Genomic DNA, 20717 nt, shown 5'->3' with positions numbered 1-20717 from the left:
AGAGAGTGAAACAAGATGAATGTGGGCTAAAGTGAGTGAAACAAGATGAATGTGGGTTAAAGAGAGTGAAACAAGGTGATTGAGAGTTAAAGAGAGTGAAACAAGATGAATGAGGGTTACAGAGTGAAACAAGATGAATGAAGGTCAAAGAGAGTGAAACAAGGTGAATGAGGGTTAAAGAGAGTGAAACAAGATGAGTGAGGTTTAAAGAGAGTGAAACAAGTTAATGAGGGTTAAAGAGAGTGAAACGATGAATGAGGGTAAAAGAGAGTGAAATGAGATGAATGAGGGTGAAAGAGAGTGAAACAAGATGAGTGAGGGTAACAGAGAGTGAAAAAAGATGGATGAGAGTTAAACAGAGTGAAACACGATGAATGAAGGTTACAGAGAGTGAAACAAGATGAATGAGGGTTACAGAGAGTGAAACAAGATGAATGAGGGTTAAAGAGAGTGAAACAGGCTGAATGAGGGTTAAAGAGAGTGAAACAAGATGAATATGGGTTACAGAGGGTGAATCAAGATGAATGAGGGTTAAAGAGAGTGAAACAAGATGAATGAGGGTTAAAGTGAGGGAAACAAGATGAATGAGGGTTAAAGAGAGTGAAACAAGATGAATGGGCTTAAAGAGAGTGAAACAAGATGAATGAGGGTTAAAGAGTGAAACAAGATGAATGAGGGTTAAAGAGAGCGAAACAAGATGAATGAGGGTTACAGAGAGTGAAAAAAGATGGATGAGAGTTAAACAGAGTGAAACACGATGAATGAAGGTTACAGAGAGTGAAACAAGATGAATGAGGGTTACAGAGAGTGAAACAAGATGAATGAGGGTTAAAGAGAGTGAAACAAGCTGAATGAGAGTTAAAGGGAGGGAAACAAGATGAATAAGGGTTAAAGAGAGTGAAACAAGATGAGTGAGGGTAACAGAGAGTGAAAAAAGATGGATGAGAGTTAAACAGAGTGAAACACGATGAATGAAGGTTACAGAGAGTGAAACAAGATGAATGAGGGTTACAGAGAGTGAAACAAGATGAATGAGGGTTAAAGAGAGTGAAACAAGATGAATATGGGTTACAGAGGGTGAATCAAGATGAATGAGGGTTAAAGAGAGTGAAACAAGATGAATGAGGGTTAAAGTGAGGGAAAAAAGATGAATGAGGGTTAAAGAGAGTGAAACAAGATGAATGGGCTTAAAGAGAGTGAAACAAGATGAATGAGGGTTAAAGAGTGAAACAAGATGAATGAGGGTTAAAGAGAGCGAAACAAGATGAATGAGGGTTACAGAGAGTGAAAAAAGATGGATGAGAGTTAAACAGAGTGAAACACGATGAATGAAGGTTACAGAGCGTGAAACAAGATGAATAGGGTTACAGAGAGTGAAACAAGATGAATGAGGGCAAAAGAGAGTGAAACAAGATGAATGTGGGTTAAAGAGAGTGAAACAAGATGAATGAGGGTTAAAGAGAGTGAAACAAGATGAATGAGGGTTAAAGAGAGTGAAACAAGATAAGTGAGGTTTAAAGAGAGATAAACAAGTTAATGAGGGTTAAAGAGAGTGAAACGATGAATGAGGGTAAAAGCGAGTGAAACAAGATGAATGAGGGTTAAAGAGAGTGAAAGAAGATGAATGAGGGTTACAGAGAGTGAAACAAGATGGATGAGAGTTAAAGAGAGTGAAACACGATGAATGAAGGTTACAGAGAGTGAAACAAGATGAATGAGGGTTACCGAGAGTGAAACAAGATGAATGAGGGCTAAAGAGAGTGAAACAAGATGAATGTGTTTACAGAGGGTGAATCAAGATGAATGAGGGTTAAAGAGAGTGAAACACGATGAATGAGGGTTAAAGGAAGGGGAACAAGATGAATGAGGGTTAAAGAGAGTGAAACAAGATGAATGAGGGTTAAAGAGAGTGAAACAAGATGAATGAGGGTTAAAGAGTGAAACAAGATGAATGAGGGTTAAAGAGAGTGAAACAAGATGAGTGAGGGTGAAAGAGAGTGAAGCAAGACAGATGAGATTTAATGAGAGTGAAACAAGATGAATGAGGGTTACAGAGAGTGAAACAAGATGAATGAGGGTTACAGAGAGTGAAACAAGATGAATGAGGGTTAAAGAGAGTGAAACAAGATGAGTGAGGTTTAAAGAGAGTGAAATAAGTTAATGAGGGTTAAAGGGAGTGCAACAAGATGAATGAGGGTTAAAGAGAGTGAAACAAGATGAATGAGGGTTAAAGAGAGTGAAACAGGATGAATGAGGGTTACAGAGAGTGAAACAAGTTGAATGAGGGTTACAGAGAGTGAAACAAGATGAGTGAGGGTTAAAGAGTGAAACAAGATGAATGAGGGTTAAAGAGAGTGAAACAAGATGAGTGAGGGTTAAAGAGAGTGAAACAAGATGGATGAGGGTTAAAGAGAGTGAAACAGGATGAATGAGGGTTACAGAGAGTGAAACAAGATGAATGAGAGTTAAAGAGAGTGAAACAAGCTGAATGAGGGTTACAGAAAGTGAAACAAGATGAATGAGGGTTACAGAGAGTGAAACAAGATGAGTGAGGGTTAAAGAGAGAGTAACAAGATGAATGAGGGTTAAAGAGAGTGGAACAAGATGAATGAGAGTTAAAGAGAGTGAAACAAGATGAATGAGGGTTAAAGAGAGTGAAACAAGATGAATGAGTGTTAAAGAGAGTGAAACAAGATGAGTGAGCTTTAAAGAGAGTGAAACGATGAATGAGGGTAAAAGAGAGTGAAACAAGATGAATGAGGGTGAAAGAGAGTGAAACAAGATGAATGAGGGTTACAGAGATTGAAACAAGATGGATGAGAGTTAAAGAGAGTGAAACACGATGAATAAAGGTTACAGAGAGTGAAACAAGATGAATGAGGGTTAAAGAGTGAAACAAGATGAATGAGGGTTAAAGAGAGTGAAACAAGATGAGTGAGGTTGAAAGAGAGTGAAACAAGTTAATGAGGGTTAAAGTGAGTGCAAGAAGATGAATGAGGGTTAAAGAGAGCGAAACAAGATGAATGAGGGTTAAAGAGAGTGAAACAAGATGAATGAGTGTTAAAGAGAGTGAAACAAGATGAATGAGGGTTAAAGAGAGTGGAACAAGATGAATGAGAGTTAAAGAGAGTGAAACAAGATGAATGAGGGTTAAAGAGAGTTAAACAAGATGAATGAGGGTTAAAGAGAGTGAAACAAGATGAGTGAGGTTTAAAGAGAGTGAAACAAGTTAATGAGGGTTAAAGAGAGTGAAACCATGAATGAGGGTAAAAGAGAGTGAAACAAGATGAATGAGGGTTAAAGAGAGTGAAACGATGAATGAGGGTAAAAGAGAGTGAAACAAGATGAATGAGGGTTAAAGAGAGTGAAACAAGATGAATGAGTGTTAAAGAGAGTGAAACAAGATGAGTGAGCTTTAAAGAGAGTGAAACGATGAATGAGGGTAAAAGAGAGTGAAACAAGATGAATGAGGGTTAAAGAGAGTGAAACAAGATGAATGAGGGTTACAGAGATTGAAACAAGATGGATGAGAGTTAAAGAGAGTGAAACACGATGAATAAAGGTTACAGAGAGTGAAACAAGATGAATGAGGGTTAAAGAGTGAAACAAGATGAATGAGGGTTAAAGAGAGTGAAACAAGATGAGTGAGGTTGAAAGAGAGTGAAACAAGTTAATGAGGGTTAAAGTGAGTGCAAGAAGATGAATGAGGGTTAAAGAGAGCGAAACAAGATGAATGAGGGTTAAAGAGAGTGAAACAGGATGAATGAGGGTTACAGAGAGTGAAACAAGATGAATGAGGGTTACAGAGAGTGAAACAAGATGAATGAGGGTTAAAGAGAGTGGAACAAGATGAATGAGAGTTAAAGAGAGTGAAACAAGATGAATGAGGGTTAAAGAGAGTTAAACAAGATGAATGAGGGTTAAAGAGAGTGAAACAAGATGAGTGAGGTTTAAAGAGAGTGAAACAAGTTAATGAGGGTTAAAGAGAGTGAAACGATGAATGAGGGTAAAAGAGAGTGAAACAAGATGAATGAGGGTTAAAGAGAGTGAAACAAGATGAATGAGGGTTACAGAGAGTGAAACAAGATGGATGAGAGTTAAAGAGAGTGAAACTCGATTAATGAAGGTTACAGAGCGTGAAACAAGATGAATAGGGTTACAGAGAGTGAAACAAGATGAATGAGGGCTAAAGAGAGTGAAACAAGATGAATGTGGGTTAAAGAGAGTGAAACAAGTTGAATGAGGGTTAAAGAGAGTGAAACAAGATGAATGAGGGTTAAAGAGAGTGAAACAAGATAAGTGAGGTTTAAAGAGAGTGAAACAAGTTAATGTGGGTTAAAGAGAGTGAAACAATGAATGAGGGTAAAAGAGAGTGAAACAAGATGAATGAGGGTTCAAGAGAGTGAAACAAGATGAATGTGGGTTACAGAGGGTGAAACAAGATGAATGTGGGTTACAGAGGGTGAATCAAGATGAATGAGGGTTAAAGAGAGTGAAACAAGATGGATGAGAGTTAAACAGAGTGAAACACGATGAATGAAGGTTACAGAGAGTGAAACAAGATGAATGAGGGTTACAGAGAGTGAAACAAGATGAATGAGGGTTAAAGAGAGTGAAACAAGATGAATGAGAGTTAAAGGGAGGGAAACAAGATGAATAAGGGTTAAAGAGAGTGAAACAAGATGAATGAGGGTTAAAGAGAGTGAAACAAGATGAATGAGGGTTAAAGAGAGTGAAACAAGATGAATATGGGTTACAGAGGGTGAATCAAGATGAATGAGGGTTAAAGAGAGTGAAACAAGATGAATGGGCTTAAAGAGAGTGAAACAAGATGAATGAGAGTTAAAGAGTGAAACAAGATGAATGAGGGTTAAAGAGAGCGAAACAAGATGAATGAGGGTTACAGAGATTGAAACAAGATGAATGAGGGTTACAGAGAGTGAAACAAGATGAGTGAGGGTTAAAGAGAGTGAAACAAATGAATGAAGGTTACAGAGAGTGAAACAAGATGAATGAGTGTTAAAGAGAGTGAAACAAGATGAATGAGGGTTAAAGAGAGTGGAACAAGATGAATGAGAGTTAAAGAGAGTGAAACAAGATGAATGAGGGTTAAAGAGAGTTAAACAAGATGAATGAGGGTTAAAGAGAGTGAAACAAGATGAGTGAGGTTTGAAGAGAGTGAAACAAGTTAATGAGGGTTAAAGAGAGTGAAACGATGAATGAGGGTAAAAGAGAGTGAAACAAGATGAATGAGGGTTAAAGGGAGTGAAGCAAGATGAATGAGGGTTACAGAGAGTGAAACAAGATGGATGAGAGTTAAAGAGAGTGAAACTCGATTAATGAAGGTTACAGAGCGTGAAACAAGATGAATAGGGTTACAGAGAGTGAAACAAGATGAATGAGGGCAAAAGAGAGTGAAACAAGATGAATGTGGGTTAAAGAGAGTGAAACAAGATGAATGAGGGTTAAAGAGAGTGAAACAAGATGAATGAGGGTTAAAGAGAGTGAAACAAGATGAGTGAGGTTTAAAGAGAGTGAAACAAGTTAATGAGGGTTAAAGAGAGTGAAACGATGAATGAGGGTAAAAGCGAGTGAAACAAGATGAATGAGGGTTAAAGAGAGTGAAACAAGATGAATGAGGGTTACAGAGAGTGAAACAAGATGGATGAGAGTTAAAGAGAGTGAAACACGATGAATGAAGGTTACAGAGAGTGAAACAAGATGAATGAGGGTTACCGAGAGTGAAACAAGATGAATGAGGGCTAAAGAGATTGAAACAAGATGAATGTGTTTACAGAGGGTGAATCAAGATGAATGAGGGTTAAAGAGAGTGAAACACGATGAATGAGGGTTAAAGGAAGGGCAACAAGATGAATGAGGGTTAAAGAGAGTGAAACAAGATGAATGAGGGTTAAAGAGAGTGAAACAAGATGAGTGAGGGTTAAAGAGAGTGAAACAAGACAGATGAGATTTAATGAGAGTGAAACAAGATGAATGAGGGTTACAGAGAGTGAAACAAGATGAATGAGGGTTACAGAGAGTGAAACAACATGAATGAGGGTTAAAGAGAGTGAAACAAGTTGAATGAGGGTTAAAGAGAGTGAAACAAGATGAATGAGGGTTAAAGAGAGTGAAACAAGATAAGTGAGGTTTAAAGAGAGTGAAACAAGTTAATGTGGGTTAAAGAGAGTGAAACAATGAATGAGGGTAAAAGAGAGTGAAACAAGATGAATGAGGGTTCAAGAGAGTGAAACAAGATGAATGTGGGTTACAGAGGGTGAAACAAGATGAATGTGGGTTACAGAGGGTGAATCAAGATGAATGAGGGTTAAAGAGAGTGAAACAAGATGGATGAGAGTTAAACAGAGTGAAACACGATGAATGAAGGTTACAGAGAGTGAAACAAGATGAATGAGGGTTACAGAGAGTGAAACAAGATGAATGAGGGTTAAAGAGAGTGAAACAAGATGAATGAGAGTCAAAGGGAGGGAAACAAGATGAATAAGGGTTAAAGAGAGTGAAACAAGATGAATGAGGGTTAAAGAGAGTGAAACAAGATGAATGAGGGTTAAAGAGAGTGAAACAAGATGAATATGGGTTACAGAGGGTGAATCAAGATGAATGAGGGTTAAAGAGAGTGAAACAAGATGAATGGGCTTAAAGAGAGTGAAACAAGATGAATGAGAGTTAAAGAGTGAAACAAGATGAATGAGGGTTAAAGAGAGCGAAACAAGATGAATGAGGGTTACAGAGATTGAAACAAGATGAATGAGGGTTACAGAGAGTGAAACAAGATGAGTGAGGGTTAAAGAGAGTGAAACAAGATGAATGAAGGTTACAGAGAGTGAAACAAGATGAATGAGTGTTAAAGAGAGTGAAACAAGATGAATGAGGGTTAAAGAGAGTGGAACAAGATGAATGAGAGTTAAAGAGAGTGAAACAAGATGAATGAGGGTTAAAGAGAGTTAAACAAGATGAATGAGGGTTAAAGAGAGTGAAACAAGATGAGTGAGGTTTGAAGAGAGTGAAACAAGTTAATGAGGGTTAAAGAGAGTGAAACCATGAATGAGGGTAAAAGAGAGTGAAACAAGATGAATGAGGGTTAAAGGGAGTGAAACAAGATGAATGAGGGTTACAGAGAGTGAAACAAGATGGATGAGAGTTAAAGAGAGTGAAACTCGATTAATGAAGGTTACAGAGCGTGAAACAAGATGAATAGGGTTACAGAGAGTGAAACAAGATGAATGAGGGCAAAAGAGAGTGAAACAAGATGAATGTGGGATAAAGAGAGTGAAACAAGATGAATGAGGGTTAAAGAGAGTGAAACAAGATGAATGAGGGTTAAAGAGAGTGAAACAAGATGAGTGAGGTTTAAAGAGAGTGAAACAAGTTAATGAGGGTTAAAGAGAGTGAAACGATGAATGAGGGTAAAAGCGAGTGAAACAAGATGAATGAGGGTTAAAGAGAGTGAAACAAGATGAATGAGGGTTAAAGAGAGTGAAACACGATGAATGAAGGTTACAGAGAGCGAAACAAGATGAATGAGGGTTACCGAGAGTGAAACAAGATGAATGAGGGCTAAAGAGATTGAAACAAGATGAATGTGTTTACAGAGGGTGAATCAAGATGAATGAGGGTTAAAGAGAGTGAAACACGATGAATGAGGGTTAAAGGAAGGGCAACAAGATGAATGAGGGTTAAAGAGAGTGAAACAAGATGAATGAGGGTTAAAGAGAGTGAAACAAGATGAGTGAGGTTTAAAGAGAGTGAAACAAGTTAATGAGGGTTAAAGGGAGTGCAACAAGATGAATGAGGGTTAAAGAGAGTGAAACAAGATGAATGTGGGTTAAAGAGAGTGAAACAGGATGAATGAGGGTTACAGAGAGTGAAACAAGATGAATGAGGGTTACAGAGAGTGAAACAAGATGGATGAGAGTTAAAGAGAGTGAAACACGATGAATGAAGGTTACAGAGAGTGAAACAAGATGAATGAGGGTTACCGAGAGTGAAACAAGATGAATGAGGGCTAAAGAGATTGAAACAAGATGAATGTGTTTACAGAGGGTGAATCAAGATGAATGAGGGTTAAAGAGAGTGAAACACGATGAATGAGGGTTAAAGGAAGGGCAACAAGATGAATGAGGGTTAAAGAGAGTGAAACAAGATGAATGAGGGTTAAAGAGAGTGAAACAAGATGAGTGAGGGTTAAAGAGAGTGAAACAAGACAGATGAGATTTAATGAGAGTGAAACAAGATGAATGAGGGTTACAGAGAGTGAAACAACATGAATGAGGGTTAAAGAGAGTGAAACAAGATGAGTGAGGTTTAAAGAGAGTGAAACAAGTTAATGAGGGTTAAAGGGAGTGCAACAAGATGAATGAGGGTTAAAGAGAGTGAAACAAGATGAATGTGGGTTAAAGAGAGTGAAACAGGATGAATGAGGGTTACAGAGAGTGAAACAAGATGAATGAGGGTTACAGAGAGTGAAACAAGATGAATGAAGGTTACAGAGAGTGAAACAAGATGAGTGAGGTTTAAAGAGAGTGAAACAAGTTAATGAGGGTTAAAGAGAGTGAAACGATGAATGAGGGTAAAAGAGAGTGAAACAAGATGAATGAGGGTTACAGAGAGTGAAACAAGATGAATGAAGGTTACAGAGAGTGAAACAAGATGAGTGAGGTTTAAAGAGAGTGAAACAAGTTAATGAGGGTTAAAGGGAGTGCAACAAGATGAATGAGGGTTAAAGAGAGTGAAACAAGATGAGTGAGGTTTAAAGAGAGTGAAACAAGTTAATGAGGGTTAAAGAGAGTGAAACGATGAATGAGGGTAAAAGAGAGTGAAACAAGATGAATGAGGGTTAAAGAGAGTGAAACAAGATGAATGAGGGTTACAGAGAGTGAAACAAGATGGATGAGAGTTAAAGAGAGTGAAACTCGATTAATGAAGGTTACAGAGCGTGAAACAAGATGAATAGGGTTACAGAGAGTGAAACAAGATGAATGAGGGCTAAAGAGAGTGAAACAAGATGAATGTGGGTTAAAGAGAGTGAAACAAGATGAATGAGGGTTAAAGAGAGTGAAACAAGATGAATGAGGGTTAAAGAGAGTGAAACAAGATAAGTGAGGTTTAAAGAGAGTGAAACAAGTTAATGAGGGTTAAAGAGAGTGAAACGATGAATGAGGGTAAAAGAGAGTGAAACAAGATGAATGAGGGTTCAAGAGAGTGAAACAAGATGAATGTGGGTTACAGAGGGTGAAACAAGATGAATGTGGGTTACAGAGGGTGAATCAAGATGAATGAGGGTTAAAGAGAGTGAAACAAGATGGATGAGAGTTAAACAGAGTGAAACACGATGAATGAAGGTTACAGAGAGTGAAACAAGATGAATGAGGGTTACAGAGAGTGAAACAAGATGAATGAGGGTTAAAGAGAGTGAAACAAGATGAATGAGAGTTAAAGGGAGGGAAACAAGATGAATAAGGGTTACAGAGAGTGAAACAAGATGAATGAGGGTTAAAGAGAGTGAAACAAGATGAATGAGAGTTAAAGGGAGGGAAACAAGATGAATAAGGGTTAAAGAGAGTGAAACAAGATGAATGAGGGTTAAAGAGAGTGAAACAAGATGAATGAGGGTTAAAGAGAGTGAAACAAGATGAATATGGGTAACAGAGGGTGAATCAAGATGAATGAGGGTTACAGAGAGTGAAACAAGATGAATGAGGGTTAAAGTGAGGGAAACAAGATGAATGAGGGTTAAAGAGAGTGAAACAAGATGAATTGGCTTAAAGAGAGTGAAACAAGATGAATGAGGGTTAAAGAGTGAAACAAGATGAATGAGGGTTAAAGAGAGTGAAACAAGATGAATGAAGATTACAGAGAGTGAAACAAGATGAATGAGTGTTAAAGAGAGTGAAACAAGATGAATGAGGTTTAAAGAGAGTGGAACAAGATGAATGAGAGTTAAAGAGAGTGAAACAAGATGAATGAGGGTTAAAGAGAGTTAAACAAGATGAATGAGGGTTAAAGAGAGTGAAACAAGATGAGTGAGGTTTAAAGAGAGTGAAACAAGTTAATGAGGGTTAAAGAGAGTGAAACGATGAATGAGGGTAAAAGAGAGTGAAACAAGATGAATGAGGGTTAAAGAGAGTGGAACAAGATGAATGAGAGTTAAAGAGAGTGAAACAAGATGAATGAGGGTTAAAGAGAGTTAAACAAGATGAATGAGGGTTAAAGAGAGTGAAACAACTTGAGTGAGGTTTAAAGAGAGTGAAACAAGTTAATGAGGGTTAAAGAGAGTGAAACGATGAATGAGGGTAAAAGAGAGTGAAACAAGATGAATGAGGGCAAAAGAGAGTGAAACAAGATGAATGTGGGTTAAAGAGAGTGAAACAAGATGAATGAGGGTTAAAGAGAGTGAAACAAGATGAATGAGGGTTAAAGAGAGTGAAACAAGATGAGTGAGGTTTAAAGAGAGTGAAACAAGTTAATGAGGGTTAAAGAGAGTGAAACGATGAATGAGGGTAAAAGCGAGTGAAACAAGATGAATGAGGCTTAAAGAGAGTGAAACAAGATGAATGAGGGTTACAGAGAGTGAAGCAAGATGGATGAGAGTTAAAGAGAGTGAAACTCGATTAATGAAGGTTACAGAGCGTGAAACAAGATGTATAGGGTTAAAGAGAGTGAAACAAGATGAATGAGGGTTAAAGAGAGTGAAACAAGATGAATGAGGGTTACAGAGAGTGAAACAAGATGGATGAGAGTTAAAGAGAGTGAAACACGATGAATGAAGGTTACAGAGAGTGAAACAAGATGAATGTGTTTACAGAGGGTGAATCAAGATGAATGAGGGTTAAAGAGAGTGAAACACGATGAATGAGGGTTAAAGGAAGGACAACAAGATGAATGAGGGTTAAAGAGAGTGAAACAAGATGAATGAGGGTTACAGAGAGTGAAACAAGATGAGTGAGGGTTAAAGAGAGTGAAACAAGACAGATGAGATTTAATGAGAGTGAAACAAGATGAATGAGGGTTACAGAGAGTGAAACAAGATGAATGAGGGTTACAGAGAGTGAAACAACATGAATGAGGGTTAACGAGAGTGAAACAAGATGAGTGAGGTTTAAAGAGAGTGAAACAAGTTAATGAGGGTTAAAGGGAGTGCAACAAGATGAATGAGGGTTAAAGAGAGTGAAACAAGATGAATGAGGGTTAAAGAGAGTGAAACAGGATGAATGAGGGTTACAGAGAGTGAAACAAGATGAATGAGGGTTACAGAGAGTGAAACAAGATGAATGAGGGTTACAGAGAGTGAAACAAGATGAGTGAGGGTTAAAGAGAGAGTAACAAGATGAATGAGGGTTAAAGAGAGTGGAACAAGATGAATGAGAGTTAAAGAGAGTGAAACAAGATGAATGAGGGTTAAAGAGAGTGAAACAAGATGAGTGAGGGTTAAAGAGAGTGAAACAAGATGGATGAGGGTTAAAGAGAGTGAAACAGGATGAATGAGGGTTACAGAGAGTGAAACAAGATGAATGAGAGTTAAAGAGAGTGAAACAAGCTGAATGAGGGTTACAGAAAGTGAAACAAGATGAATGAGGATTACAGAGAGTGAAACAAGATGAGTGAGAGTTAAACAGAGAGTAACAAGATGAATGAGGGTTAAAGAGAGTGAAACAAGATGAATGAGGGTTACAGAGAGTGAAACAAGATGGATGAGGGTTAAAGAGAGTGAAACAAGATGATTGAGAGTTAAAGAGAGTGAAACAAGATGAATGAAGGTTAAAGAGACTGAAACAAGATGAATGAGGGTTAAAGAGAGTGAAACAAGATGAGTGAGCTTTAAAGAGAGTGAAACAAGTTAATGAGGGTTAAAGAGAGTGAAACGATGAATGAAGGTAAAAGAGAGTGAAACAAGATGAATGAGGGTTAAAGAGAGTGAAACAAGATGAATGATAGTTACAGAGATTGAAACAAGATGGATGAGAGTTAAAGAGAGTGAAACACGATGAATAAAGGTTACAGAGAGTGAAACAAGATGAATGAGGGTTAAAGAGTGAAACAAGATGAATGAGGGTTAAAGAGAGTGAAACAAGATGAGTGAGGTTGAAAGAGAGTGAAACAGGATAAATGAGGGTTACAGAGAGTGAAACAAGATGAATGAGGGTAAAAGAGAGTGAAACAAGATGAATGAGGGTTAAAGAGAGTGAAACAAGATGAATGAGGGTTACAGAGAGTGAAACAAGATGGATGAGGGTTAAAGAGAGTGAAACAAGATGATTGAGAGTTAAAGAGAGTGAAACAAGATGAATGAAGGTTAAAGAGACTGAAACAAGATGAATGAGGGTTAAAGAGAGTGAAACAAGATGAGTGAGGTTTAAAGAAAGTGAAACAAGTTAATGAGGGTTAAAGGGAGTGAAACACGATGAATGAGGGTTAAAGGAAGGGCAACAAGATGAATGAGGGTTAAAGAGAGTGAAACAAGATGAATGAGGGTTAAAGAGAGTGAAACAAGATGAGTGAGGGTTAAAGAGAGTGAAACAAGACAGATGAGATTTAATGAGAGTGAAACAAGATGAATGAGGGTTACAGAGAGTGAAACAAGATGAATGAGGGTTACAGAGAGTGAAACAACATGAATGAGGGTTAAAGAGAGTCAAACAAGATGAGTGAGGTTTAAAGAGAGTGAAACAAGTTAATGAGGGTTAAAGGGAGTGCAACAAGATGAATGAGGGTTAAAGAGAGTGAAACAAGATGAATGAGGGTTAAAGAGAGTGAAACAGGATGAATGAGGGTTACAGAGAGTGAAACAAGATGAATGAGGGTTACAGAGAGTGAAACAAGATGAATGAGGGTTACAGAGAGTGAAACAAGATGAATGAGGGTTAAAGAGAGTGAAACAAGATGAGTGAGGGTTAAAGAGAGTGAAACAGGATGAATGAGGGTTACAGAGAGTGAAACAAGATGAATGAGGGTTAAAGAGAGTGAAACAAGATGAATATGGGTAACAGAGGGTGAATCAAGATGAATGAGGGTTAAAGTGAGGGAAACAAGATGAATGAGGGTTAAAGAGAGTGAAACAAGATGAATGGGCTTAAAGAGAGTGAAACAAGATGAATGAGGGTTAAAGAGTGAAACAAGATGAATGAGGGTTAAAGAGAGTGAAACAAGATGAATGAAGATTACAGAGAGTGAAACAAGATGAATGAGTGTTAAAGAGAGTGAAACAAGATGAATGAGGTTAAAAGAGAGTGGAACAAGATGAATGAGAGTTAAAGAGAGTGAAACAAGATGAATGAGGGTTAAAGAGAGTTAAACAAGATGAATGAGGGTTAAAGAGAGTGAAACAAGATGAGTGAGGTTTAAAGAGAGTGAAACAAGTTAATGAGGGTTAAAGAGAGTGAAACGATGAATGAGGGTAAAAGAGAGTGAAACAAGATGAATGAGGGTTAAAGAGAGTGGAACAAGATGAATGAGAGTTAAAGAGAGTGAAACAAGATGAATGAGGGTTAAAGAGAGTTAAACAAGATGAATGAGGGTTAAAGAGAGTGAAACAACTTGAGTGAGGTTTAAAGAGAGTGAAACAAGTTAATGAGGGTTAAAGAGAGTGAAACGATGAATGAGGGTAAAAGAGAGTGAAACAAGATGAATGAGGCTTAAAGAGAGTGAAACAAGATGAATGAGGGTTACAGAGAGTGAAACAAGATGGATGAGAGTTAAAGAGAGTGAAACTCGATTAATGAAGGTTACAGAGCGTGAAACAAGATGAATAGGGTTACAGAGAGTGAAACAAGATGAATGAGGGCAAAAGAGAGTGAAACAAGATGAATGTGGGTTAAAGAGAGTGAAACAAGATGAATGAGGGTTAAAGAGAGTGAAACAAGATGAATGAGGGTTAAAGAGAGTGAAACAAGATGAGTGAGGTTTAAAGAGAGTGAAACAAGTTAATGAGGGTTAAAGAGAGTGAAACGATGAATGAGGGTAAAAGCGAGTGAAACAAGATGAATGAGGCTTAAAGAGAGTGAAACAAGATGAATGAGGGTTACAGAGAGTGAAACAAGATGGATGAGAGTTAAAGAGAGTGAAACTCGATTAATGAAGGTTACAGAGCGTGAAACAAGATGAATGAGGGTTACCGAGAGTGAAACAAGATGAATGAGGGCTAAAGAGATTGAAACAAGATGAATGTGTTTACAGAGGGTGAATCAAGATGAATGAGGGTTAAAGAGAGTGAAACACGATGAATGAGGGTTAAAGGAAGGACAACAAGATGAATGAGGGTTAAAGAGAGTGAAACAAGATGAATGAGGGTTACAGAGAGTGAAACAAGATGAGTGAGGGTTAAAGAGAGTGAAACAAGACAGATGAGATTTAATGAGAGTGAAACAAGATGAATGAGGGTTACAGAGAGTGAAACAACATGAATGAGGGTTAACGAGAGTGAAACAAGATGAGTGAGGTTTAAAGAGAGTGAAACAAGTTAATGAGGGTTAAAGGGAGTGCAACAAGATGAATGAGGGTTAAAGAGAGTGAAACAAGATGAATGAGGGTTAAAGAGAGTGAAACAGGATGAATGAGGGTTACAGAGAGTGAAACAAGATGAATGAGGGTTAAAGAGAGTGAAACAAGATGAATGAGGGTTACAGAAAGTGAAACAAGATGAATGAGGATTACAGAGAGTGAAACAAGATGAGTGAGGGTTAAAGAGAGAGTAACAAGATGAATGAGGGTTAAAGAGAGTGGAACAAGATGAATGAGAGTTAAAGAGAGTGAAACAAGATGAATGAGGGTTAAAGAGAGTGAAACAAGATGAGTGAGGGTTAAAGAGAGTGAAACAAGATGGATGAGGGTTAAAGAGAGTGAAACAGGATGAATGAGGGTTACAGAGAGTGAAACAAGATGAATGAGAGTTAAAGAGAGTGAAACAAGCTGAATGAGGGTTACAGAAAGTGAAACAAGATGAATGAGGATTACAGAGAGTGAAACAAGATGAGTGAGAGTTAAACAGAGAGTAACAAGATGAATGAGGGTTAAAGAGAGTGGAACAAGATGAATGAGAGTTAAAGAGAGTGAAACAAGATGAATGAGGGTTAAAGAGAGTGAAACAAGATGAATGAGTGTTAAAGAGAGTGAAACAAGATGAGTGAGCTTTAAAGAGAGTGAAACAAGTTAATGAGGGTTAAAGAGAGTGAAACGATGAATGAAGGTAAAAGAGAGTGAAACAAGATGAATGAGGGTTAAAGAGAGTGAAACAAGATGAATGATAGTTACAGAGATTGAAACAAGATGGATGAGAGTTAAAGAGAGTGAAACACGATGAATAAAGGTTACAGAGAGTGAAACAAGATGAATGAGGGTTAAAGAGTGAAACAAGATGAATGAGGGTTAAAGAGAGTGAAACAAGATGAGTGAGGTTGAAAGAGAGTGAAACAGGATAAATGAGGGTTACAGAGAGTGAAACAAGATGAATGAGGGTAAAAGAGAGTGAAACAAGATGAATGAGGGTTAAAGAGAGTGAAACAAGATGAATGAGGGTTACAGAGAGTGAAACAAGATGGATGAGGGTTAAAGAGAGTGAAACAAGATGATTGAGAGTTAAAGAGAGTGAAACAAGATGAATGAAGGTTAAAGAGACTGAAACAAGATGAATGAGGGTTAAAGAGAGTGAAACTAGATGAGTGAGGTTTAAAGAAAGTGAAACAAGTTAATGAGGGTTAAAGGGAGTGAAACACGATGAATGAGGGTTAAAGGAAGGGCAACAAGATGAATGAGGGTTAAAGAGAGTGAAACAAGATGAATGAGGGTTAAAGAGAGTGAAACAAGATGAGTGAGGGTTAAAGAGAGTGAAACAAGACAGATGAGATTTAATGAGAGTGAAACAAGATGAATGAGGGTTACAGAGAGTGAAACAAGATGAATGAGGGTTACAGAGAGTGAAACAAGATGAGTGAGGTTTAAAGAGAGTGAAACAAGTTAATGAGGGTTAAAGGGAGTGCAACAAGATGAATGAGGGTTAAAGAGAGTGAAACAAGATGAATGAGGGTTAAAGAGAGTGAAACAGGATGAATGAGGGTTACAGAGAGTGAAACAAGATGAATGAGGGTTACAGAGCGTGAAACAAGATGAGTGAGGTTTAAAGAGAGTGAAACAAGTTAATGAGGGTTAAAGGGAGTGCAACAAGATGAATGAGGGTTAAAGAGAGTGAAACAAGATGAATGAGGGTTAAAGAGAGTGAAACAAGATGAGTGAGGTTTAAAGAGAGTGAAACAAGTTAATGAGGGTTAAAGGGAGTGCAACAAGATGAATGAGGGTTAAAGAGAGTGAAACAAGATGAGTGAGGTTTAAAGAGAGTGAAACAAGTTAATGAGGGTTAAAGAGAGTGAAACGATGAATGAGGGTAAAAGAGAGTGAAACAAGATGAATGAGGGTTAAAGAGAGTGAAACAAGATGAATGAGGGTTACAGAGAGTGAAACAAGATGGATGAGAGTTAAAGAGAGTGAAACTCGATTAATGAAGGCTACAGAGCGTGAAACAAGATGAATAGGGTTACAGAGAGTGAAACAAGATGAATGAGGGCTAAAGAGAGTGAAACAAGATGAATGTGGGTTAAAGAGAGTGAAACAAGATGAATGAGGGTTAAAGAGAGTGAAACAAGATGAATGAAGGTTAAAGAGAGTGAAACAAGATAAGTGAGGTTTAAAGAGAGTGAAACAAGTTAATGAGGGTTAAAGAGAGTGAAACGATGAATGAGGGTAAAAGACAGTGAAACAAGATGAATGAGGGTTCAAGAGAGTGAAACAAGATGAATGTGGGTTACAGAGGGTGAAACAAGATGAATGTGGGTTACAGAGGGTGAATCAAGATGAATGAGGGTTAAAGAGAGTGAAACAAGATGGATGAGAATTAAACAGAGTGAAACACGATGAATGAAGGTTACAGAGAGTGAAACAAGATGAATGAGGGTTACAGAGAGTGAATCAAGATGAATGAGGGTTAAAGAGAGTGAAACAAGATGAATGGGCTTAAAGAGAGTGAAACAAGATGAATGAGGGTTAAATAGTGAAACAAGATGAATGAGGGTTAAAGAGAGTGAAACAAGATGAATGAAGGTTACAGAGAGTGAAACAAGATGAATGAGTGTTAAAGAGAGTGAAACAAGATGAATGAGGGTTAAAGAGAGTGGAACAAGATGAATGAGAGTTAAAGAGAGTGAAACAAGATGAATGAGGGTTAAAGAGAGTTAAACAAGATGAATGAGGGTTAAAGAGAGTGGAACAAGATGAGTGAGGTTTAAAGAGAGTGAAACAAGTTAATGAGGGTTAAAGAGAGTGAAACGATGAATGAGGGTAAAAGAGAGTGAAACAAGATGAATGAGGGTTAAAGAGAGTGAAACAAGATGAATGAGGGTTACAGAGAGTGAAACAAGACGAAGGAGGGTTAAAGAGAGTGAACCAAGACGAATGAGGTTTAAAAGGAGTGAACCAAGAATAATGAGGGTTAAAGCGAGTGAAACAAGATGAACGAGGGTTTCAAGGAAGTGAAACAACACGAATGAGGGTTAAAGGGAGTGAAACAAAACAAAAGAGGGTTAAAGGGACTGAACCAAGACGAAGGAGGGTTAAAGGGTGTGAAACTAGACGAAGGAGTGTTAAAGATATTGAAACAAGACGAAAGAGGGTTAAAGAGAGTGAAACAAGACAAAGGAGGGTTAAAGAGAGTGAAACAAGACGAAGGAGGGATAAAGAGAGTGAAACTAGACAAAAGAGGTTTGAAGAGAATGAAACAACACGAAGGAGGGTTAAAGAGAGTGAAACAAGACGAGGGAGGGTTAAAGAGAGTTAAACAAGACGAAGGAGGGTTAAAGAGAGTGACACAGACAAAGGAGGGTTAAAGAGAGTGAAACAGACAAAGGAGGGTTAAAGAGAGTGAAACAAGACAAAGGAGGTTTAAAGAGAATGAAACAAGACGAAGGAGGGTTAAAGAGAGTGAAACAAGACGAAGGAGGGTTAAAGAGAGTTAAACAAGACGAAGGAGTGTTAAAGCAACTGAAACAAGACGGAGGATGGCTAAAGAGATTGAAACAAGACGAAGGAGGGTTTAAGAGTGAAACAAGACGAAGGAGGCTTGAAGAGAATGAAACAAGACGAAGGAGGGTTAAAGAGATTGAAAAAAGACGAAGGAGGGTTAAAGAGAGTTAAACAAGACGAAGGAGGGTTAAAGAGAGTGAACCAAGACGAATGAGGTTTAAAAGGAGTGAACCAAGAAGTATGAGGGTTAAAGCGAGTGAAACAAGACGAACGAGGGTTCAAGGAAGTGAAACAACACGAATGAGGGTTAAAGGGGGTGAAACAAATCAAATGAGGGTTAAAGGGACTGAACCAAGACGAAGGAGGGTTAAAGGGAGTGAAACTAGACGAAGGAGGGTTAAAGGCAGTGAACCAAGACGGAGGAGGGTTAAAGAGAGTGAAACAAGACGAAGGAGGGTTAAAGATATTGAAACAAGGCGAAGGAGGGTTAAAGATATTGAAACAAGTCAATGGAGGGTTAAAGAGAGTGAAACAAGATGAAGGAGGGTTAAAGAGAGTGAAACAAGACGAAAGAGGTTTAAAGAGAATGAAACAACACTAAGGAGGGTTAAAGAGAGTGAAATAGGACGAAGGAGGGTTGACGAGTGTGAAACAAGATGAAGGACGCTTAAAGAGAATGAAACAAGACGAAGGAGGTTTAAAGGGAGTGAAACACGGCGAAGGATGGTTAAAGGGAGTTAAACAAGACGAAGGATGGTAAAGGGCGTGAAACAAGACGGAGGAGGGTTAAAGTGATAGAAAAAAGACGAAGGAGGGTTGGAGAGTGAAACAAGACGAAGGAGGCTCAAAGAGAATGAAACAAGACGAAGGAGGGTTAAAGAGTTTGAAAAAAGTCGAAGGAGGATTAAAGAGAATGAAACAAGACAAAGCAGTGTTAAAGGGAGTGAAACAAGGCAAATGAGGGATAAAGGGAGTGAAACAAGACGAGGGAGGGTTAAAGGGAGTGAAACAAGACGAATGAGTGTTAAAGAGAGTGAACCAAGACGAATGAGGTTTAAAAGGAGTGAAACAAGAAGAATGATGGTTAAAGCGAGTTAAACAAGATGAACGAGGGTTCAAGGAAGTGAAACAACACAAATGAGGGTTAAAGGGAGTGAAACAAAACAAATGAGCATCAAAGGGACTGAAACAAGACGAAGGAGGGTTAAAGGGAGTGAAACAAGACTAAGGAGGGTTAAAGTGAGTGAAACAAGACGAAGGAGGGTTAAAGGGAGTGAAACAAGATGGAGGAGGGTTAAAGAGATTGAAACAAGACGAAGGAGGGTTGAAGAGAGTGAAACAAGACGAAGGAGGGTTAAAGAGAGTGAAACAAAACAAAGTTGGGTTAAAGAGAGTGAAACAAGATGAAGGAGGGTTACAGAGTGTTAAACAAGACGAAGGAGGGTTGAAGAGAGTGAAACAAGACGAAGGAGGGTTAAAGAGAGTGACACAAGCCGAAGGAGGGTTAAAGAGAGTGAAACAAGACGAAGGAGGGTTAAAGAGAGCGAAACAAGACGAATGAGGGTTAAAGAGAGTGCAACGACATGAAGGAGGGTTAAAGAGAGTGCAACGAGATGAAGGAGGGTTAAAGAAAGTGAAACGAGATGAAGGAGGGTTAAAGAGAGTGAAACGAGATGAAGGTGGGTTAAAGAGAGTGAAACGAGATGAAGGAGGGTTAAAGAGATTGAAACGAGATGAAGGAGGGTTAAAGAAAGTGAAACGAGATGAAGGAGGGTTAAAGAGAGTGAAACAAGACAAAGGAGGGTTAAAGAGAGTGAAACGAGATGAAGGATGGTTAAAGAGAGTGAAACAAGACAAAGAAGGGTTAAAGAGTGAAACGAGATGAAGGAGGGTTAAAGAGAGTGAAACGAGATGAAGGAGGGTTAAAGAGAGTGTAACAAGACGAAGGAGGGTTAAAGAGCTTGAAACGAGATGACGGAGGGTTAAAGAGTGAAACAAGATGAAGGGGGGTTAAAGAAAGTGAAACAAGATGAATGAGGGTTAAAGATGGACGTGAAACGAGAAAGTGCTGGAGACAAAACTCAGCAAGTTCTGGCAGCATCTGTTTCGACTCTAATCTGACTGTTTTAGAACATTTGCTTTTATTTTTGAAATGGACATTTTTGTTCCATTTTTAAAACCTGGCTGACACCCAATGCAGCTCCCCAGGCCATTGCAACAGCAGAGTTTGACACGGCTCGTTTCGGTTCATTTCTCACCTCGCCGTGGCCCCAGCACTGATTCCCAAAGTGGCTCAGAGCGAGCAGTAGTTTTCACGCATGGTCAGTCAGACCATTTCCCGATGGGGTTCTATGTTTGCTACTGCAAGGGGCTGGGCGGATGCCGCTACCCGAAAATAGTTGTCGCAGATCAATTCCCCCAATAGCTTTTTGAAAGGAAAAAGTTGTTTTCTGTTCCAGCTGTGGTTCTGGGAAGACGTGTATCTGACTGATCATCCATCAACTACACCCACCGCTCAACCAACGCTTACCTGGGCGAGAGCAGCAGGGGAAAAGATTTCTAACCAGCAACATTTCTTTGCGTTTAGGCTGTTCCTTAGCAACCCGGGAGACGTTGAGGGCGCATGAGCTGAAGGGTTGCCAAGAATTCAGGTTTTCATGCGAAGCCATTTGGAGGAATTGGGTTCAGCTTGT

The 20717-nt window shown here is 38.6% G+C and overlaps 1 protein-coding gene across 3 annotated transcripts in view; it reads right to left on the bottom strand.

Annotated features, from left to right (window-relative positions):
• The window catches only part of LOC140396267 (polyglutamylase complex subunit TTLL1-like), a 120543-nt gene extending 99924 nt beyond the window's left edge, over window positions 1-20619 (bottom strand). For 2 of the 3 annotated variants that reach the window (XM_072484645.1, XM_072484647.1), the window contains exon 1: window positions 20555-20619. The gene's annotated coding sequence lies outside the window, so the exon portion shown is untranslated. The remainder of the gene's footprint in view (window positions 1-20554) is intronic. The other variant, XM_072484646.1, reaches the window with a different exon arrangement.
• Between the last annotated feature and the right edge of the window lie 98 nt (window positions 20620-20717).

This window comes from Scyliorhinus torazame, chromosome 19, assembly GCF_047496885.1.
Source record: "Scyliorhinus torazame isolate Kashiwa2021f chromosome 19, sScyTor2.1, whole genome shotgun sequence".
NCBI classification, from domain to species: domain Eukaryota; kingdom Metazoa; phylum Chordata; class Chondrichthyes; order Carcharhiniformes; family Scyliorhinidae; genus Scyliorhinus; species Scyliorhinus torazame.
The sequence above is the reverse complement of the archived record's forward strand: the minus strand, read 5'-3'. Positions and strand labels throughout refer to the sequence as shown.